This window comes from Leuciscus leuciscus (assembly GCF_965113295.1).
Source record: "Leuciscus leuciscus genome assembly, chromosome: 3".
Lineage (NCBI taxonomy): Eukaryota > Metazoa > Chordata > Actinopteri > Cypriniformes > Leuciscidae > Leuciscus > Leuciscus leuciscus.
In genome coordinates, this window is record NC_138727.1 from 35,374,688 (window position 1) to 35,384,278 (window position 9,591).

The following is a 9,591-nucleotide window of genomic DNA, read 5'->3' on the forward strand; positions in this document are numbered from 1 at the left end:
CGGATTAACTCGCACCACGATTAGATTCATGTATCGGCGTCAACTATGAGAAAACCTGACAGTGTTATGACATTGAATCATTGACAAGATGGTGAGTAGGCCTAGCCTAAATTAATACATTCCTTCTTATTCTTCTTATTTTTTTTTTACTAATAAACGAATGGTCTATTGTTGGTTGGATGGCAGAGTGACAGTCGCTTCAGTAGGATACTACAAGATAAAAACATGAGGTCATGCTAAGAAAAAAATAAAGGCTTACATCCCAAAAATTCCTTAATCTATCCCTGATTGAATCAAAATGATAGCCTACATAAGCATCACCAGAGAACTCATGAACAAAATTGTCTTGTAAATGAGTGAATATAAAACAGATGTTTTGCATTAAGATGTTCTTGCATCTGACTTCTGAGATAAGAGGTGATAACATTTACCCTCTTGGTAAACCTTGCAGAAATGCACTGTCTGTTGGCAAAAGGATGAACATGAAAGTTACTTTTAAATGATTATTGAAAAAAAGTTGTATTTTATTGGAGTCATCTGTGCACTTAATTTACAAGGCATCTCAAGCATTCAAAATATAACTTGACACTGGTTTGTTTAACAAACAAATCTGACACTTTCAAAGTGACAACCAGATGTCACAATCAAAAGATGAAATGAAACTGTGAGCCCATTGAAGAGAAAGTTAAAAGACCCAGAGAGAAACATTAGTAGAGAATAATAAGTAGAGAAACTACAAAAATTTTCTTTAAATCCAGATGTTCTGAGTTTGAAGTGTCAATGAAAGTCATAGCAAAAAAAACTTGATTATACTTGATTATGACTAAACTTCATAGAAATTAGTACTCAATTTAAGCTGATAATGCAAGTTAATATGCCTCATTATCTTTTGCTGGTAGATATTGTAACCACACCTCTGGACCCAAATCCTTCTTCATGGACACCAGCCATTCATAATAAGTATTAGCTGTGTAAAACAGGCATATATATGGCATATATTTTGGGACAAGCCAAAATGGCAAAATATTTAGAGGTATTTTAATGATCTTAACCATTTTAATCACAAATCACTGGTAAGGAAATTAAGCAAGAATTGCACAAATACTGTAGAAATAGTGACTCAGCACAGAATAGCTTTCTTGCAGACAGCTTTTTACAGGAAGAAGAGTCAGTGTTGTTCCACTCAATGTTAATGGCTTCAAACAGTTCATGAGAAGTTGGAAAATGTCTCCCAGCTTGTTTGAGTTTAATGCGAGACCAAATATTAACTATAGGCTTCAAATCTGGACTCTGACCGATGCCAAAACATGAGCCTGATGGACTTTCTTGGTTGTCTTTGCACTTTGGACAGGAGCATTGTCTCGTTGAAGAATAACATCTGATCACTCATCTTTAGAAAACAACTTTTTATTTGTGAAAAGCAAGCCATTCTGCATTATTCTCCTGTACTCTAAAGAATTAAATGACTTTTCACAGTGAAGAAACTCACCAATAGCAGCAGATAAAAAGGCTCCTCACACAATGACACAGTCTCTTCCTCACGCTTCACTGTGCTAGAAATGCATTTATTATTATATTTCTCATCAGATTTCTGAAGACACCGCTCTGAAGCTTCACTATGCAACTCATATTTCATTGTGATTCATCACTCCACACACAACTTCCCATATTCGGACAAAAACTTAATTCTGTCTTTGACGTTTTTCTGAGACAGCAATGGCTTTTTAAGTAGTGCATTTTCCTGACCAATAATTTGAGGTTAAGACTATTAAAAGCTTAGTAATCAGCCAATAACATGACAGCTACTCAATGCGGTTAGGCATGCATTGGTCAAGACGATGTGCTGAAGTTCAAACTGAGCATCAGAACGGGGAAGGTGATTTAAGTGACTTTGAATGTGCCATGGTTGTTTGTGCCAGAAAAACGTTGCCTGGTCTGATGAGTCTTGATTTCTGACATTCAGCTGGTCGGGTCAGAATTTGGTGTAAACAACATGAAAGCATGGATCCATCCCTGTATCATCGGTTCAGGCTTCAGCTGGTGTAATGGTGTGGAGGAGATTTTCTTGGCACACTTTGGGCCTCTTAGTACCGATTAAACGTCACAGCCTACCTTAGTATTGTTGCTGACCATGTCCATCCCTTTATGATTACAGTGTATCATCTTCTGATGGCTACTTCCAGCAGGACAACACGCCGTCACAAAGCTCAAAACACCTCAAACATAACAATGAGTTCACTAAACTCAAATGAGTCACCAGATCTCAATCCAATCGAGCAGCTTTGGGATGTGGTGGAACAGGAGATTCGCATCATGGATGTGCAGACGACAAATCTGCAGCGACTGCGTGATGATATCATGACAATATGGACCAAAATCAAAGAGGAATGTTTCCAGCACCTTGTTGAATCTGTGCCATGAAGAATTAAAGCAGTTTTGAAGGCAAAAGTGGGTCCAATCCGGTACTAGCAAGGTGTACCTAAAGTGGCCGGTGACTATACATATATATGCCCAGCCTGATCTCACGGCAATTCGTACGAATTCTACGAGGTGGCTAATTCGTACGAATTCATACGACCTTAGTCGTTACCTCATTATTTTGCTAAATCGTACATATTTTTTACGAATTGCCCAATTCGTATGAATTCATACGAATGAACTACCCCTGACCCCGCCCCTAAACCTACCCATCACGTGGGTTTAGATAAATCGTACAAATTCGTACGAGTGAGGTCGTACGAATTCGTATGAATTCGCCACCTTTTTATCACTCGTACGAATTGGTCGTGAGATAGCGTTGATATGTCACACACACACACATACAATCAAAATCACTTGTGTGTACATCATATCATCATTGCAATATCTGAATAGTCGTATATAGTTACTTCCCAGGCTGCATAACCCAAATAATGCTGAGATTGTTATTCATGTTACTCTCTTCTGACCTCCTGATCTCTTTTGCGTCCATTAAAACTTCTTGTTTTGGGACAGTTAGAGCGATCTGTGTATGCCAGACCCTTGGAGACACTCTGAACACAGTGGACTATACAGCAGTGGGCTAAATGCTGTCAACGCTCGGACTCAGTGGCCTGACTCACCTTCTTAATTACCCATCATCCCCTGCACAGCCAGGCTCTCACAAATTACACCCCATTGAAGACGAGTGATAGAGCTGTCAGTGAGTACTCAGCGTTTCTTAGCGGGAGAGGCAGATCACACATACACACAAACTCGCAGAGTAGGCAAGAGCTGGTGCCAACATCAGAAACACTCACCCAAGCTTTCTTCAGCTTCCACAATGACTGCGGCGACACTGACATAATAGAGAGAGTGAGAGAGAAGAACTGTGTGTGTGATGATATGAGGAGGAGAAAGAGCGAGAGTCTGGGAAGTGATATGACGGAGGCCAAGCAAGGTATCGTGAGAGTTATATGAGCCTTTGTAACCTTAATCTCTGGGCTAGTTATGAAATTGCAGGTCTTCATGCAGACTAAAATCAGCTACCCAATGGACAAAATGTAAAAGTTTGATACTACTTTATATCACGGTTTCCTCAGAAATATTAAGCAGCACAATAATCAGAAATGTTTCTTGAGCAGCAAATCGTCATATTAGAACGACTTCTGCATGATCATGTGACACTAAAGTCTGGAGTAATGATGCTGAAAATTTTGCTTTGCATTACAGTAATAAATTACATTTGAAAATGTGTTAAATTAGAAAACAGTTATTTTAATTCTAATATATTTCACAGTTGATCAGTTGACTTAAAAAAGCGAGGAAACCTGTTGACTTAAAATGATTAAGTAAATAAACTTCATGTATAGTTGAAAACATTAAGTTATGAGGAATTTTTAAGTTTACATAACTTAATTTTTTCAATTACACATGACATGTATTTACTTAATCATTTTAAGGCAACAGGTTTCCTCACTTTTTTAAGTTAAGTCAACTTTTCACTTTTTACAATGTTTGCTCTTTTTACTTTTTACTTGTTAATCAAATAAATGCAGATTTAATGTGCATGAGACTTCTTTTAAAAACATTAAAAATCTTTAAAAATCATTAAAAGACCAGAAATGTTTGTTAAACAAACTGAAAATGACCCATAACTTTTTAGGCAGAAATTGACAGACAAAAACAAAAAACACACCATGCAGTAAAAACTGATCAGTGGACTTAACCTAAAGTGAGGAAACCCCTTGTCTTAAAATGATTAAGTAAATAAACCTCATGTAATTGAAAAAAAAATTAAGTTATGTGAACTTGACAATTCCCCATAACTTAATTTGTTCAATTATGCATGATGTTTATTTACTTAATCATTTAAAGGCAATGGGTTTCCTCACTTTTTTTTAAAGTCCCCCTGTAATCAATCATTTTATCCCTTAAAACCCATATTTGATCACTAAAATGACATATTTAAACGTTTTTTTCTTAATAGCTTAATATGCAAATTAGCCCCGCCTCCACGCACTCACACCAGCTCAGAGATCCACTCATTGACGATCACATGTTGACATGATTAACATGAGTCTTTGGTTCACTGCAGTTTTAAAGAGAAAATGCTCAGCAATGGTGTTGACTTATGAATTTGCACATGGTTTGTCTTAAAGCATATTAAAAACACCACATAAACATATAAACAACATTATAGCTGGATTTTCACCACAGGGGGACTTTAAGTTAAGTCAACTGATCACATTTGACAACTAGCCCCAGTGTCTTTTATGTTTGAGCAGTGATCATTTAACAAGCAAATACCTTGAGTATGCCATATCTTTCTCAAAGTTATAGCCTACCATCATTTCATAATGTCTAAATTGCAGTGTACTGCTTTCACTCTGACTGGCTTTGTTTTTAAAAAGGGCAACATTAATTATGTGAGATGAAAAAGGTCATAATGGTACCATAAAATACCATAAAAGTCTTCTGACTCATATCGCATACACAGTTTTGTTCAAATATTCTGTCCAAGCTGAGGCACATGGTCCATGTTCATACAATTAAGACGTTGATAAAATAACAACAACTTCCTCTGTCTGTGAGACTGTAAATTGGCATCTATTACTCACAACGTAAAAAGAGAGAATGCGGTAACTACACACGATTCCCGGACCTCAAACTGCCTCTAATTTACTTGTCTAAGAATTTGCTCCACGTGTGTAATTGCCATAAATTTGGATTAGAGATCGGGGACAGGTTGTAAGTGGATGTGAAGTCCTGATACATACCCATTTGTAAGTCATTAACATTTTTACCCTCTAATTTTGCCATCGAATACTGCATTTTTTCAACAGGAAAATGACGTGATGGCTCCAGCGATTCTGGGCAACACTATAATTCTGCCTTTAATTGGTATAGGAACTGAATTAAATTAAATTCAATCAATTAAATACCACAAAATTATAATAAATAAATAAATAAATAAACTTGAGTATGAAAATAAAGCAAAAAGAGATGCTTTGCCACAGTGCTCAAAAGCCTCTCTGCCTCTTTATACTAAAAATACATCATACATTTATTACATTGAATATAAGCATCACAAAGTAAAGATCAAACAAAGATCACTGAACGCAGGTTAGACGGCCGGCACAATTACTGCATACTTTTCTTACTCTTCATGGCCTTAGGACAGTCCTAGTCTGCTGTTTAATATAAGGATCTTAAATGGTTGCCTGTGTAGCCAGGCTTTGTTTAAACGGGCTTATGACTCAATTTAATCAGTACAAAAATGGCCATTTCATTATGGAGCACACTCAAATATTTGTTTCTGTGGGTTTCTCCCTCATTGAAGAATAAATTGCTGCAAACTGCAGAGTTTGGGAAAGGATTCCACGCCAAGCCAATCCTAAACGAATAAATCAAGGACTAAATGCTGCCCTTAAGCAGCTTAAAGACATTCATTCAGACAGTCATTCAAAACAGATCCCACATTCAATAAAAACACAGAGCGCACACACTGTACACTGGCAGTTGCCCAGTGTCACGACAGGCCTGCCAGCTGTTATTATGCTTTGACAGTTGTAAGTCACTTGATTTCTCATTGATCCCTTTATGACTGCAATATGGCCTTTACTTGAAGGGCAAACGATCAAACGGAGAGACTCGGTTCGGGTATGACGTATGAAAGGGCTTTTTTGCTCGGCCTGTAAGGGTCAGGAGGTTCTCTTGTTACGGCAATAAACTCCCTGTCATAGTGCTAAAACAAGAACACACTTTTTACGCAGTTTGAACATTTATAGAAACAGAAAGTCAACGGAAAAACCAGAGGCTGTCAACACTTCTCAATTTAAGGTAGTTTTACCGCCTCAGTAAATCACAGATGCTACACACAGTACGGGCACATTTATACACTCCTTAGAAACTAAAACTAATGTAATTGGTTCATTTGAATAACTCTTCCAAAGCCACATGATTATCATACATCAGTGGACTATACAGCTTCTGAAGAATTGATGTGCAGTGCAGACAAAAAAAATTTAAATGCAAGCAGTTTTTTTAGTCTTCTTTTCCAGAACATGCATATAATGTACTATTGCAATATTCCATAAAACTAAGAATTTGATATAGGAAGTATCAACTTTGATTCCATGGTGACTTATGATTATATTTAGAATTAAGTATATTTATTATACTTAGTATATATTATATAAGTATATAATTATATATTATTTAAATATATTTTATATCAGTCTACCTGCACTTAGTTTCTTTTTTTAAGCATAAATCTGACAAAATTAAAAAGAAGACAAAAAAAAAAACAAAAAAAAAAAAACTAACTTGAAGAAACTGTCATGGTCAAAGTAGAACAAAGCAAAGCAAAACAACAAAACAAATCAAATCAAATCAAATCAAATCAAATCAAATCAAATCAAAACAACAAAGCAAAGCACAACAACAAAGCAAAGCAAAACAACAAAGCAAAGCAAAACAAAACAACAAAGCAAAACAAACAAGCACAACAAAACAACAAAGCAAAGCAAAGCAAAACAACAAAGCAAAGCAAAACAACAAAGCAAAACAAACAAGCAAAGCAAAACAAAACAACAAAGCAAAGCAAAGCAAAGCAAAACAACAAAGCAAAACAAACAAGCACAACAAAACAACAAAGCAAAGCACAACAAAACAACAAAGCAAAGCACAACAAAACAACAAAGCAAAGCAAAACAACAAAGCAAAGCAAAACAACAAAGCAAAACAAACAAGCACAACAAAACAACAAAGCAAAGCAAAGCAAAACAACAAAGCAAAGCAAAACAACAAAGCAAAACAAACAAGCAAAGCAAAACAAAACAACAAAGCAAAGCAAAGCAAAACAACAAAGCAAAACAAACAAGCACAACAAAACAACAAAGCAAAGCACAACAAAACAAACAAGCACAACAAAACAACAAAGCAAAGCACAACAAAACAACAAAGCAAAACAAACAAGCACAACAAAACAACAAAGCAAAGCACAACAAAACAACAAAGCAAAGCAAAACAACAAAGCAAAGCAAAACAAACAAGCAAAACAAAAAACAAGTTTGCTAATTCAGTGCCACATCAAGTGACTGTAAAAAAATAGTCCTGTAGGTGGCACTGTATATCACCATATGAATTTTCACAGTGAAAATCTTTCTGAGCTGTGTAACATTTCAAAAAAATTGTTTTACTGGTAGTGTATTTGTCTTATTTTCATTTTGAGGTATTTGTGGAGGATTCAGCAGAAAATTAGTTTGGACAGTTCACTGGGTAGGCTGTCATTCTGAGTTGAGTATTTTGACACTTCATTTAATCTGCGAGTGTGTGTGTGGGAGAAGAGTTAGAGAGAGAGAGAGAGTTAGAGAGAGAGAGAGAGAGAGAGAGAGAGAGAGAGAGAGAGAGAGAGAGAGAGAGAGAGAGAGAGAGCGAGAGAGAGAGAAAGGCATTCTCTGCTGGCGCCAGTATTCGGGAGATCCTACTGAGAAACACACACACACACTCCTCAAACAGGGCTTGACCTACAACCACTTTACACCCTCACTCAAATGAACGCCCTTTCCCCTGGCAACACCAGCTGTGTGCTGACTATGCAATTCTCATATAATTACTTTTGAACAATTTATTGGGTTCAGCGGCTGCACAACAGTACAGCAAAAGAAATGAAAATGTAAATTACACTGGGGACTGTAAGGAACATCGTGTGAAATTATGTGTGTTCTTTAGGTTTAATGATATTTGAGTCTTATATGGAAAGTTATGTGTGGGAAACTTTTTAAATGCATTATTTTTACATTTAAAAGCCAGCATGAAACGGAAGTTGTGATAGTCTTTAGAGTGAAACGGAAAGAAAAACATTTAGAGCGGGACTTGATTTTGTCTATAGGGAATTGATTGGATGGTTGTGGTTTCCTATTGGTTGATCTCATGTGAGTGACAGGTTGATCCCGCCCTCACGCCAGACAGTAAACACATCATCAGAGAAGAGAAGAGCTGCGAGAGGGAGGGGAAGGTATTTTAATTATAGATTATGAGGGCACATGAATTTGTAACACTTTACAATAAGGTCTAAATTATTAACATTAATCAATGTATTAATTAACATGAACTAACAATGAGCAATACATTGTTACAGTAATGTTACAGTATTTATTCATCTTTGTTAATGTTAGTTAATAAAAAATACAGCTGTTCATTGTTTGTTCATGTTACTTCACATTGCATTAACTAATGTTAACAAATCTAACTTTGGATTTTAAATATGTATTAGTAAATGTTGAAATTTCATGGTGACTAAATTGTTTAAGTTACATAAAATAAATGTTACAGTCTATAAAAATGTAAGAACTTTAAAAAATTAAAATATGAATAAGTCATGTTTTTATATTTAGACAAATATGCATAATTTAAGGTTTGACTTTTGTTTTTCCCTTTGATATAATTTGTTAATTCAATTTGATTACATTTTTATTAACTTCAATCCTTTTTAGTTAACTTACGATCTTTAATAATAATCATAATTTCTTATTTTTACCATCACCATTGTTAAATACTACTGGTACCACTTTACAATAAGGTCTAACTTGTTAACATTAGTAAATTCATGAACTAACAACGAGAAATACATTCCTAAAGAATTTATTAACCTTTGTTAATGTTAGTTAGTAAAAATGTTTTGTTCATGTTCATATCAGTTCACATTGCATTAACTAATGTTAACAGATACAAATGTATTAGTAAATGTTGAAATTATTAATTGAGATTAAAAACATGCACTGAGAATGAGAATTAACGAATGCAGTTAACTAATGTTAACAAATTAAATCTTACTGTAAATAATATACTACCAGAGGTGGATAGTAGCAAAGTACATTTACTTGAGTACTGTACTTAAGTGAGTATCTGTACTTTACTTGAGTATTATTTTTTCTGGAAACTTTTTACTTTAACTTCACTGCATTTGAAAGACAAATAATGTACTTTTTACTCCTCTTAATTTCTGTCAAGATTTTGGTTGCAGGGGTTAGATTTTGGTTGGAAATGAAAGTCGGGTTGACGTCAGAACCAATGACCGAAACCATTGTGCACTCATTCAATCTCACATTCAATTTCAATTTCACATTC

General features: G+C 35.3%; 1 protein-coding gene across 1 annotated transcript in view; it reads left to right on the forward strand.

Annotated features, from left to right (window-relative positions):
- Positions 1-9,591, forward strand: part of gsk3bb (glycogen synthase kinase 3 beta-b) — a 226,999-nt gene that overhangs the window by 64,149 nt on the left and 153,259 nt on the right. The gene's annotated exons all lie outside the window — the stretch shown is intronic.